Source organism: Taeniopygia guttata, chromosome 2, assembly GCF_048771995.1.
Source record: "Taeniopygia guttata chromosome 2, bTaeGut7.mat, whole genome shotgun sequence".
Lineage (NCBI taxonomy): Eukaryota > Metazoa > Chordata > Aves > Passeriformes > Estrildidae > Taeniopygia > Taeniopygia guttata.
The window spans coordinates 145848781-145862491 of record NC_133026.1 but is presented as its reverse complement, the minus strand read 5'-3'; the positions used below and the strand labels follow the sequence as shown (position 1 = coordinate 145862491).

The following is a 13711-nucleotide window of genomic DNA, read 5'->3' as shown; positions in this document are numbered from 1 at the left end:
TGTCGGGTCCTGTTGAATCCCATGGGACCACACACCTCATGTTTACTAATAGGGATTTTGAATAAAAACCACATGGGACAGCCACAAGGAAGTAATCCTGGCTCCAGTGACAGTAAGAAAAAATTATGATGGGAATTTAACCATTGCATTTCATGGAGTCTAAGTCTCTTCTCACCAGATAAGAAGGATGATCTCAGGACTGTATACAGATATGCATGTGCACTAAATTTGCTGGAGGACACCCAAATGGAAAGCAGTTTGACAGAAAAGGACCTGGTTAGCACCAAGCTGGACATGAGCCAGCAAAAGGCCCTTGCTGCAAAGGAGGTGAATGAAATCCTCTGCTGCATCAGACCAAGTGTTGCCAGAAGCCTGAGGGAGGGGTGTCTCCCCTTTATTCAGAGCTGGCGAGGCCACAGGAGAGCTCTATGTGAGGCTGAAAGGACCTTGTGCAACATGCTACACCTGGGTCAGGGCAACCCCTGGTATCAATGCAGGCCAGGGGATGAAGATCAGAGCAGCCCTGCCCAGAAGGACTTGGGAGAGCTGGTGGACAAGAGGCTGGGCACAAGCTGACAATATTCACTTGCAGCCTGAAAAACCAAACTTTCCAGGGCTGCATCCAAAGCACTGTGGGCAACAGGTCAAGGGGAGGGGATTCTGCCCCTCTGCTCTGCTTTGGTGAGACACCACCTGCAGTGCTGCATCCAGATCTGGGGTCCCCAGCAGAGGAAGACCTCTTAGAACGAGCCCAGAGGAGGCCACCAAAATTATTAGAAAGTTGGAGAACCTGTCCTATGAGGAAGGGCTGAAGGTATTGGGATTATTCAGCCTGGAGAAGAGAAGGTTTAAGATGATGTAATTGTAGCCCTTCAGTATTGTAAATGCAGGTGAACCTGGTGGGAAGAAATTATGATGTCTGATCCCAGTTCAGAAGGCTGAATAATTTATTTATTATAACTATAATATAATACATTAACATACTATTTAAAGGAGATAGTAAAACTACATATCTACTTTTTCTAACAACCACATCTAAGTAACCCCAACTTGTGACCCTCTCTCTAGAGCCCAGGCACAGGTGGATTGGATTGGCCATCAGGCTCAAACAATCCTCACCAGAATCCAATCAAGCAATCACTCCAGGTAAACAATTCTCCAAACACATTCCACATTGGAAAAACAAGGAGCAGAAATAGAAATTGTTTTCTGTTTCTTCTCTCTGTGCTCCTCTATGAAAAAGTCCTGAGAGAGAGAGAAGAATGTGCCTGCCACACTCCTGTACCTGAAGGGAGCCTACAAGAAAGATGGGGAGGGACTTTTCACCAGGGCTTGAAATGACAAGACAAGGGAAAATATTTCAGACTGGAATAAAGTAGGTTTACATTAGATAATAGGAAGAAATTTTTTATTGTGAGGGTCAGGTTATCCAGAGAAGCTGTGGATACGTCATTCTTGGAAGTGCTTAAGGCCAGACTGGCTGGGGCTTGGAGAAGGAAGGACGGTAGGAGCACAAAACCATGTTCATTTCACCATAGGAAGAAAAAGTAAAATGAGAAAGCAAAAAATGTTGTCAAAGATCTCAATGAAATGGAAATTCATTTCTTGAAAATCCCCTATGTCTATAGGATCTCTAAACTCAACAGTAAGGTTTTTTTACTCTTTCCTGTCAAAATATTTCTTTGTAAATCCTTCAGGGCTGGAAGCTGGAGAAATCCATTTGTGGTCCAAAGCAAGTTCTGCATAAACCACAGGCTCCTTGGGCAGCAGCTTCTGCTCCTCATTGGAAATGTTATGACATAAGGGACTTCTGCTTCTAATTAGTCTGAAGGGGAATGCTTGGTATATTTCACAAGTTGTGGAGTATTTTTAGACAAGAGACCTCCATCATGGCAGCTGCCAGCACCTTTTGACCAAAAAAAAAAGAGAAAATGTTGACATCTGACATCTAGACAGACAGACAGGCAGCTGCACTATCCAAACAAAATTTTGAGCTGATGTGATATTTGCAGATAGGGGCATCAACAATTATTTTTGTGTTGATTCATATTCACTGAAACTATGACTGTGCCAGAGATCTGTTGACACAAAGAGATCTTTTAACCCCTGTTAAAAAGCACTCTGTTTTCTTTTCAGATTAATGCATTATCCTAAACTTATTTAGGCAGCAGGACCAGAATATTCAGTATATATGTTTAATGTACTAGGAGAATATATTCTGCCACATTGAGAGCCCGAGAGAAGCAAGGCTGACACAACTCCATGCCAGGTCCAACCAGGAGTGAGTCTGATTGTGCATTCCCATGGGCACAGGTGAAAAGAGCACACCTGGACTGCTGTACCTGGCTGCACTGATGTACCTGGCTGATAAATGGGTCACATACACACAGAGCACCCACACAAACACAGCACCAAGCCCTCATCCTGCTCTTCTCTCTGGATGAACAGGATGGAGGCCCACTATATGATAATTTCGAGATCTAAATTCATACAAGGTGGATCCCTTCAGCAGCAGAGCTCAGATATTCATCTTTCCCAGTGGCTGCCCCTGGCTCCCAGCCTCTCCTGGATGTACAAAAAACATCAGGGAGAGTGGCTGGACAGGGTGCCACTTCATCTGAATCCCTAAATTGTTCTCCAACCTGTGATTGTGCAGATGGGACTTTGGTGGGCTGACGGATCCTGGAATGGCTCTGGGAAAAGGTAGGACACAGTCTGCCTGTAGTGAGGTGGGGGCTTCTCCTTTTACCAGGTAACAAGTGACAGGAAAAGAGGAAACAGCCTCAAGTTACATCAGCAGAGGCTTAGATAAGATATTAGGAAAATTTTTATTATTGGAAGGGTTGTAAAGCATTGAAAGAGATTGCCCAGGGAATTGGCAAAGTCACCATCCCTGGAAGTGTTCAAAAACCTTGTGGATCTGTCAGTGAGGATATGGTTTAATGGTGAACGTGGTGGTGCTGCGGGGTTGAGGGTTGGACTTGATGATCTAAAATATATTTTTCAGCCTCAATGATTCTATGATCCTGTGATATTTAGTCTCTGTCCTTCATATCCTGGATTTCATTAAGATGAGGTGATCTCATTTTCATACCATATCTATAAGGCTGTCATATGACTTCTATGTATGCCATATTTCATACAGACATGGTTTCTATAGTGGGCATGAGTAGAATGCAGGAAGAAAGGTTTTTAAAGGGCAGTGACATCTTAATATAAAGAAGTCACAGAATGTTTTCTTCTATAGCTGTAATTCAACATTTTTATGGGTCTTTTTCCCCCTGCTCTTTGTAGCATATTTTTTTCTTTGCAAAAGTATATGGCAGGCTTTACTTGAGGAATAAGATATGCCAGGGGCAGGCATCACTACTAGAAAGAGCATCATTTTGGAAATTCAAATATATTAGACAAGCCAAAGTAGTCAAAGAGGAAAATGTACAGAGATGGAATGAGGAGAAAGTTTTGGGATGCAGTGTGTGGTCTTAGAAGTATTAGGGGAAGGGAAAAGCAGGACACTCTCACAGCCATGTGCCAGCTCATCTTCTCTTCCATTAACCACTAACACCTTGGCATGAGTCTCACAATCAGGCTGCTCTTATCTTGAGATCTCCTACAGTCCTGTTACTACTCACTTCTTTTTCAGCTCACACTTTCCTTCCAGCATGTTTTGTGAGTCACAGATCTGATTGAAACAGCAACTGGAGGAGGGGAGGGAGAGCTGGGCAGAGGAGCTATAGAAATTATGGGTTTATCACTAGTTCAGCTCAAAAAATTAAGGGCACATAAGATGATATAAACAATTTGTAGGATTTGGCAGATGTCATAGCTGCCCTCATCCAGCTTGCTGCCTGTCAGATCAGACAGGACAGCTCAGAAACAATAAGGAACTGGGATGGTTCAGTTCTCCTTAAGGAAGAGCACTTCCTTCAGTTGTTGTATTTGCATCCCCACTTCATTTTTCTCTGTCTTCAGCAGATCTCATTCTCCCTGCACCAGTTTCAGAAACTGTCCTTTACCTCAACTGACATTTAAGAAAAATTCAGCACTATAAACTATAAGTAATTGCATAATCTTATTGGAGCTCTGATCTTTTTTTTTTTTCATTTTACTTCCTAAAAAGCATTTGTTTATGTATATATATAAATAAATTAAAGGAAAAAATAATATTCTTCAAGAAATACTCTCCAAGCCAGCTGGATGGTTTATATTGACTAAGTATGCTTAACACTCTTGATAGAATATATATTTTTTAAAAGAGAATAAAAATAAAGTAACTGGTATGAGGTCCTTAATCCTGTATTACTTTCCAATTTTCTAAGGCTGGTGTGAGATTAACTGTGAGAAACACAATAGTCTGGAGTGTTTTTATATAGATGGGGAAGGTTTCCTGCCCATGGCAGTGGGATTGGAACTAGGGGATATCAATGATCCCTCCAAACACAAATCCTTCTATGATTCTATTATTCCATGTATTCATGATCTCACCAAACATTGCTCCTCATTAAACAAATAAACACAGTGGGTATTTGCTGTAGTTTTGTGTTTGTTTATGTTCCAGATAAATTAAAGACCATTTTGACAGGATCTTCAAGTCTTCTGGCAGTCATATACTCTTGATTAATCACATGTAGTAGCCAAAAAGCATGTGGGATGAAGTAATTTCATACCAAACACTACCCATTATTTAAGAATACTTTGACATGCTGCCCTATCTGTCCCATCAGAGACCTCGGGGTGACAAAGAGAAAGTCCATTCTTATATGTGTTGCAAGATCTGGTGAAAATCACTGGCATATAGAACACAACCATAGAGATAAAATATTAGCAGAGAAGCTTGCATTTCCTTTTTATTATAAGCAGGGGGGGCTGATGAAGCCATAGCAGTAAAACACCTGGTTTTGAATCAATAACCATTCCTTCTTTCATGGCAGTGTGAAGGATTTCCCTCTTGTGAAAATCAGGTGCAGGATTCAGACTTACGTGTTGGTCTCACTGCTGGAAGTTTCTTGGCCTAAAACTGCGGTCCTTTGTAATCTACAAAAGTCTCTGATGTCCAGGCATGACCACACACCCTGCAGTCCTCACAACTGCTTGTCCCATTCAGTTCGCCTCAGTATCATGCAAATACAAAAACCTCAGGTTCCCATAATGGCTCTTTCATCCAACAGGGAGGGATTTACAAGCCTTCTAATCTTCTGATAAAATACCTTTCCTGCCCTTCCTCTTCCACCATCTCACAACCCTCCTATTTGCTGGAAATATTAAATATTATTGGGTCAAATGATACAGGATCTCTTAATTTCACCCCTTAACTGATTATTTTCTCTTTGAGTAGGTCCCACTTTATGATCACAGAAACAGAATCACAGATTCACAGATTCACAGAATGGGTAAGGTTGGAAGGGACCACAGTGGGATCATGTAAATACAAGATGTTTGGACATGATATTTCACCTATTTCATATATTTCACCAGGGAAGTGGTCTGATATACAGAAAAAAAAAAAGGTTAGGACAAGGTGAAATTAGCTCACATGCAAAGCGGTGATAACAGGCAATGACAGTGAAAAGAATAAAAGAAAATAGGGTTTGCTTGGGTTGCCACTCAAGACAGCTCCCAGAGTAATGTAAGAATACCAATTTTAAGCCATTTCAGGGCTGGATGCTATTGAACAATCAATAAATGCACATTTTCATAGAGGTGGCCCTTCAGAAAAAAAACTGAAAGCAATTGGTGAAGTGGGTGAGGTTTGATTTGGCAGCACACCATGCAAAACCCCACAGAGCAGACACCAGAGTGAGGGCAGACCTAAAGGAGACGGCCAGGTAGGACTTCACTGAGCTCCCACCTCAGCTTAAGAAGGCACAGGATTAAGGGAGTGAATTAGATCTGATGTAGCCAACTATTACCTCTTACTTGGTACTAGTAACATGGAGACATCTGGGACACTTCTCATAGTGTGCCTTCCTTTCTTCAGTGAGAAGGCAGTGATGCCTTTCAGCTCCCAGCAATGAGCCAGTCCATCTGAATGGACAGTGGGTTTATATATATATATATATATATATATATATATATATAAAATATATATATTTTTAATATATCTATATATATACACATTTTTTAATATATATATATACATATATATATATACATACATATATATACATATGTTTCATGTTGTAGTTGGAGAAGGCAGAAATAATTTTCTGAGGAAATATTTTTTGAATTCGTGTATATATTCCATTTGTTGACTTTATGGGTATGCCCCAAGTTAAGCATGGGAACACGCATTACTTGTTTTCACCACTAAAAGCTTCAAAGTAAAGGTTTGCTTGATGACTGGCTAGATTTTTTGCCAAATCCTAAATGAACTATTAATCTCTCAGCTTTCACAGGAGTTGTTGGAATTGATAGAATCTGGTTTGCCACCCGCAGATCGTGTGCAATTTGTATCAAAAAGGAAGATATTTAAGGACAGCTGGAGTGGAACTACTGGACACTAGTAATGTGCCTGGCATTTTGTAATCCTGCCATTGGCTAAACCTTCTGACAATGTATCAAAAGTTTAATCATATTAAAGCAGAAAGCAGAAAATGTCAGGAAATACTGAGATGGCTTAGCTGACAAATGGCAGACAGCTGGGGAAAGGGAGAGGGGATTTCACTTTTCAGCGGTTGGCCATCATTGTATAAACAAGGAATTATCACAAAATTTTCCCTCATCCCCTCTAAGAAATAAAATATATGGGCTGTGAGTTCTGCAGATAAAACGGATATCAGGATGCAGAATCTGATCATTCAGTTTGTTGCTTTGAACCATAGAATAATAGAATGGTTTGGGTTCAAGGAGACCTTAAATATCATTCAGTTCCCATTCCCTGCCCTGGGAAGAGACACCTTCCACCAGACCAGGTTGCTTGAAGCCCCATCCAACCTGGTCTTGAGCACTTCCACGGATGGGGCAGCCACAGCTTTTCAGGGCTTCACCGCTCTGAGAGCGAAGAATTTCTTCCTAATATCATCCCCCAGCCTGTGTTAATATATCTGACCTAGGTGTAGCACTTTGCATTTGGTCCTCTTAAACCTCATGAGATTCCCATGGGAATGCTTCACACACACACTGACTTCTGAGAAGCCAATCTAATTGCAAAGGAAGCACCCATTGTTAAGAAACAGAAATTGCAAAATTTCCTGGGGAAGGGTTTTCTTTCCTTCTGTTATCTTGTCTCATGGAGAAGAAAAAAATTTAAGAGTGAAAGAAATGCAAAAGACTCAGCACACATTTTGTGGATGGATTTTGGAAATGCCTGTTGTTTTAATTCAACTCCGTACAGTCGAAAGTCAGTAAAATAAATGCTTTTCAGGGTAAACTTAGACCTGTCCTGCCAGACAACCACTGCTAGGATTGATGACAGAAAAATTGTTGCACTTAATCACTTAATCACATCCAGCTCGTACCTTTCCTCCAGTTGTCTCTGGTGTTGTATGTTCCTTCAGCATGCTGTTTTGAAGAAACAGTTAATGCCATGTAAAACAGGTATTGTACTTAGGAATGTCTGTGAAATATAATATGGTATTGCCCAGAGAAGCTGTGGATGCCTCATCCTTGGAAGTGTTCAAGGTCAGGCTGGATGGGGCTTTGAGCAGCCTTGTCTAAAGGAAATTATCCCTGCTTATGGCAGGGGGTTGAAACTGGAGGATCTTTAAGGTCCCTTCCAACACAATCCACTCTATAATTCTATGATTTTTTGATAATAGGTGAGGTGGACCTGTTTAAAAGATATAGCAGTTTCTGGGAGGAATTATTAACATTGAGGCTGTATGAGGACCTAGCAGTGACATTCTACTGTTTCTGGTAAAAAATGTCAATGATGAAATATTTGACAAGTGTGTAAAACCAAGATGGATCACTTGGAAAAGGAACAAAGCCATACACCATGTTGCAGACCACTTGCAAATTTGAAAGCTGATGAACAAGGTCTTGGAATGAAGTATTAGAAGCAGTTTGTAAGTTATGGAAGTAGCTAGATGAATCAAGATTTCAAATTGCTGTTGTAGCAAAGGGGACTGATTTGAACCCAGAATACATTAACTGAAAAACATCTAGTAAGAGTAGAGAAATAGTAGTGAGATCGTTCTGGAATTGATTTAATGTCTACATATTTTAAAAATGGGTAGTCACAGCAGGCTTAAAAATAACTTTGAAATTTCGTGATATTTAGGAAACTTGAGTCACAGGTAAATACTTTGAAAGCCTGAACTCTACATTTCACCCCTGAACACTTGACAATTAAATGAACATTTCCAAAGTGAAATAAATGGGTGGGTGGATAAGCTGGATCTGAAATTAATTGATCTAAAAGCAAAGCAACTTATTTTTACCAGGGATCATGTTAGGGCAAGGAGGATTCCCCTGACTTGAGACCTTTAAATCAAGATTGGGGTTTTTTTTTCCCATTTTAAATATACATTTTATTTTAACTAGACATTATAGACTCGGAGGAGAAATTTCTGTTTCATGTAATCTGTGCTATTCAAAGATGAAAATGGAAGGTCACCACAGTTCATTCTTGACTGAATATATAGACCTGTATGAAATAAGGGGCCAGTGAGTAGCTGGATTTTGGGCAGCTGATGCAATTCTGTTCAGAGTCAGTGTCCCAGACTCTTGCTGCTCCCTGGCAAGCTGGTTACTCCACCTCACTCTTTGGAAATTGCAGTTACAGGAATTCTTCAGTTCTACCACCTGGGTAAAAACTGTGCCTGAAATAGCAGAAAAGGTGCAAGAAAAGCTTTTTAATGTTTTTTTGAATGCTGAGGGATGCGTCTGCAGAGTTTCCCACACCACCATCATGGCAAAAATGTGCATTTATTTTATATCAGTGATAAATATACTCATGGTAATTATTAACTGCCATCCTTAGATTCTACCTAGTCCTTGTGGCCAGGAGAGAACCCTAACCCCAGATTTAACTGTAGGCTCCAGACACTTTTTTTCTTCCAAACACAACATCCACACAAATCCTCTGTATCTCGGTTTCCACTAGGAGGGAAACCCAAATAACTGTCCATAAAAAGTACCAGTGACAGGAAAGGAGGAAAAAATCTCATCAAGGAAGGAGATTCAAGAAGTCTAATTTCATTATGATTACAAATCTCAGTAAAGGCTACACTTACCCTGCACCATATTATTCTTTTGTGGCTCAAAAAAATTTTGGGAAAACTAGACTCTTCTATCAAAGCTGGGATTTTTTTTCCCGTCCAGTGCAAGGAAGAGTACCTGAGAAAGGAATTTTAGCTTACAGAAACTCCTTCTAGTAAGTGCTGGAGGGATTCCTAGAATAGCAAAATCTGTCTGTATGAATGCTTTGGCACACATAGGAAGGGTAATGCAGATATTATCCTCACACCCCCATTTATTTGAATAATATACATTGTACACTATCCAATTTGGTGACCCTCAGTCTCCCATTCAAGCTGTTGCTGTCGTTCACTTAGAAAGCCATTTAGCACTAGTGACACAACTTAAATTTAGACCCAATTTTCAAAGACAGAGTTGGCACCTCCTTGGTGAATATTTTTGGGATAAATTTGGGAGTCAGAGTTTCTCTGAGGTCACTGAAATGTAGATTTTTCCTAATCCTGTCACAGAATTCATTAAAATTTTGTTAATATTTTTGAGGCAAAATATCTATATTATAAGTATTTTACTGAGTTCTTAAAAAGAGAGATTTGAAAAAAATCATCAAAATGCCAATCAATAAAAACCAACCAGCAAACAGTACCAAACCCTGAAATGAGGAACGGTTGGTTATGCTCAATTATTTGCATTAAAAAGTTGTATTTAAACACCCTCACACAGGACATCATGTATTGTATCATGAAGGGAAGAAAAAGTTGACAACAAAAACTCTCTTGATATTTCATATGGTTTTAATTAAGAAATTATAAATTCTGCTATGAACCTCTCTGAAATAACCAAATTAATGCAAGGGACCAGAAGCTGAACATAAGAAGAGGTATCAAATATTTGGCACACACACTGAGTATGCTAGGAACAGTCAAAATCACAAAATTTTAAAATCACTATGAAGAGATGTAGTTCATTACCAGACCATTTCACAAATTCAGCCACCTGAACAAGGTTTCATGTGGCAGCTGTTGCTCTGAATAGAAGCAGCAATTAATATGGAAAGCACCTGTTACAACACTGGTGCCTTATGGAGCATCAATGGAGAATCTAAAACAACAGACTTAAATCTCTCCTGTCTAATTTAGGACTTAAATGTTTTGCTTTTCCATTAAGGTAATTGCTGTTGTGTTTTATTCTAGGGAAACACAGCAGAAAAAGACATTTATTATATGTGGTAAAATTTGCCCCTTACAAAGTAATAATGATGGAAATTTATAGGTGACAAAATAAAAATGTCCTTTATATCATTAAAAGCCACAAAAGCTGTTATATAGTGAGGAATAAATCTGTATCTCCAAAATCTTGGCCCCATGCTTAGACCACTAGAGAAAACAGTTCTGGGGTCAAAGTCTAAAGCCACAATGAATATTATGAGGTTCATAAAAGTGTTCAAAGAATGAAATAATGTGAACCACCCTGCAAATATCCTTATAGAAAACATCAGTAATATGAATTCTTTCTGAAAGAGACATTTCATTGTTCAGTGGACAACAAGATGCAGCCAGGAATTATAGAACTGTCACTCTCCATTTTCCATAGGCTGCCTGAATATTAGGATGATGAACACATTATGCAGCAAGATATAAATGAAGATGGAAAAACAAAGAGATTTGGCTTTATCTGATATTAACTAATACAAACCTTTTGGAAGCAAAGGTTTAAAACTGGCTACCACTTGCTGTAGATATATTTTCCTTCTAAGTTTAATTTCCTTCTTACATGCACTTTTATTTCCATAGTTGAGGGCATCTCATGAGCACTATGATGTGAAATTTATTAGAACAGACAACACATGATACAAATATTTGCAGTAAATAACCAGATAACTTACTCATTACTCACAGGGGAAAAGTTACAGATATTTTTATTTCTTCCTGTAAAGAATATGTTCTGACTTATTTTGAAAATGCACAATATTGTTTTTAATACATTAATGGTAAGTTTAATTTCTACCTACTTTGTGTTTTTGTTGGGTTTTTTTATAATTTTAAGGGATTCACAATCTGTTCTGTTGATTTTCATCCTGTTACAGAAAAATGACATTTATTATCTCACCAATAAAATGTGAGATTATTCTTTATTATTGGCCATGAATATATTGGGAATGGAAATTAGATTTTTTCGAACTATCACAGCTATGAGGCTCTAAAAAGCTTTTCAGCAGGATAGTTGAAAATAAAAAGCTCTCTTGAATCTTAAAATGGGTATTTATCAATGAAGTGAAGGGATTGAATATTGTGGTTGTCTGCAATAGTATTGAGACTGGTTTTGGTAATACAGAAGATCCTTTTTGGTCTCTGTTCTGGTTAAGTAATCTAAATAATTTTGAAACATTTCTAGAAGTCATAGAAACTATTTTCCTTACATATATTTTTATTTATAGCTGACAAAATGCAAAAAAAAAAAATCTCTCTATATTAAATGCAACTTGTATATTTTAATATTGTTAGAAAATGTTATTTTTAAATCCCTTCCAAAAGAATGTAATAACTAAGTTATTAGTTATTGACACATTTTCTTTATTTCTAGAGATTATTAATTTGCTCTTCCCTTGAATATAAGTTCTAGAAATTCAGGATGTATTTGTATTTTGTATCTTTATATTACTATTCCTTCAGTACAAAGTATTGGCAAAGAAAAATTGTGTTCCAGTAAAGTGATAGCAATCTATAAAATCAAATGAAAATGTAAAAATTTTCTAAGGAAACATTTTTAATATTTTCCTGTTTTTTTTCCTATTGGTCAGAATTAAAAGGATGATTAGAATTTCTGACTCTTGAATAAACATGAAGCAAAACCTCTTCAAGCTGCTTAGATATTTTGCAAGTGATTAAGAGGTCATTGAAGATACATTTAAAGAATTTTTATTCCAGTCTCTTGTGCTGCTAAAAATTGCTGAACCTAGTGAAATCTATTTTAGCTGGATTCAACATATGATACTGGACTTGTATTAAACATTTTATCACCTCCAGCTTGTGCATAGCAATGAGCTGACTTTTTAAAGTGGTACTTAAACTCATTAGAAAATCATAGAAAGCAAGTAGATTTTTGTCCATCTGCTAAACTATGGAGAGATGTCTCTGCAGTATTCTATACACAACTTGAACATATTTGAACACAATGTACAAATTTAATTAAAAATTTCCAGCCACTGAAAAAGCCTGCAACTATTATGGGCAATATTTCCTGTGTGCTCACCAAGTGTCTTGATAATGTCCACTATTAATGTCTTCTCATATTTTAATCCATTGTTTTTTCTCCTGTCTGTGGTAGATACAAGAACTGATGTATTCCGTCTCTATTTCTCAGGGATGTTTTTAATCACTGAAGATTTTTTCCCATTTACTTTTACTTACTTAATTCTTTCCTTACAAGGGGTTATGAATTTCTGATTACTCTTGTTCTTATTCCCGTTAAGTCCAGCCAGCTCACGTTTCTCTTCAACAGTGACATCTCAATATAGAAAGAATTCTGGACAGAGGACAGAATTCTGTCCATGTGGGACAGAGGACTTTCTTCAAGATATCACATCTTGTATGTGTCCACATCCTTTTGCTTTCCTCTTGTGATATATTTGACATCTTTTGGACCCCAGGATGCAGCAGTCACCACTAAATATATCATTAAACTTTTTTAAAATAAAAGAAGAGAATCAGAAAAAATATAGTATGTCCAACAAATCACTATTTGAATATTTGACTGTTTTGATATTTTGGAACACAATTTCTCTGAAGCAAATTTTCTTGGAGCAAATTGAATTCCAACCTATTTCTCATTCCCAAATTTCATGGGGGAAATCTTTATGTACACATATGTTTGGATATGGTGCTCAGAACAGAATCCAATACTCTGTTGACTTTAAGCAGATCTCTCAATGTCTGAGACACTAGGAAATAAGCACATTCCACCTTGTCACTCTCTGCAGTCACAAAGAGCTGCCAAAGCAGTAAAATGGCCTAGAGACATAAAAACACATGCAACAAGTTTGTTATGACATAATCATGAATACATTCATATATTCATCTGAAAATGTTAGGGATATTTTTAGCATATGATCAGTGATCTGGTATTCAGAGTCTGACTCCTGTTTTGAGACATGGTTCTGCCACCCTCATATCCCTGACTGTGAGTTTGTATCAAATTGTCATTTTCTCCCAAGGTAACTGCTGCATGAACACAGGACCTGGCAGCATTACAGCTCAGGTTGGGAAACTTGTTGGCAGGAAAGACTCAGTTGAAGAAAAAACAGCTCCAAATTTTATGTGTATGACAGATATAACATCTTATAATTAAACTCATATGTGTACCAGAATGTTTACATTATTATAGTAAAATATTTTCGTTTGCAAGTGTTTAAATAGTCTTTTCTCTGGACTCTGAGTAGTTTCTTAGTGTTACATTTAAAAGGAATTTTAACTCTCCTACTGAGCAACATCATTAAGAAAAAATGTTAATAACTTGTTCACTGGCCAGTGATTTTCCCCAGAAATAGGTTAAATATTTCAGCATACGATGAAGG

At 37.9% G+C, this 13711-nt stretch overlaps 1 long non-coding RNA gene across 1 annotated transcript; it reads right to left on the bottom strand.

Moving 5' to 3' along the window:
• Window positions 1–1419: 1419 nt before the first annotated feature.
• LOC140682545 (uncharacterized) lies at window positions 1420–12660 on the bottom strand. The gene is made up of 3 exons (XR_012054383.1): window positions 12549–12660; window positions 8588–8762; window positions 1420–1906 (listed from the first exon to the last, which is right to left on the bottom strand). It is a non-coding gene; the product is annotated as an uncharacterized lncRNA (long non-coding RNA).
• Window positions 12661–13711: the final 1051 nt, after the last annotated feature.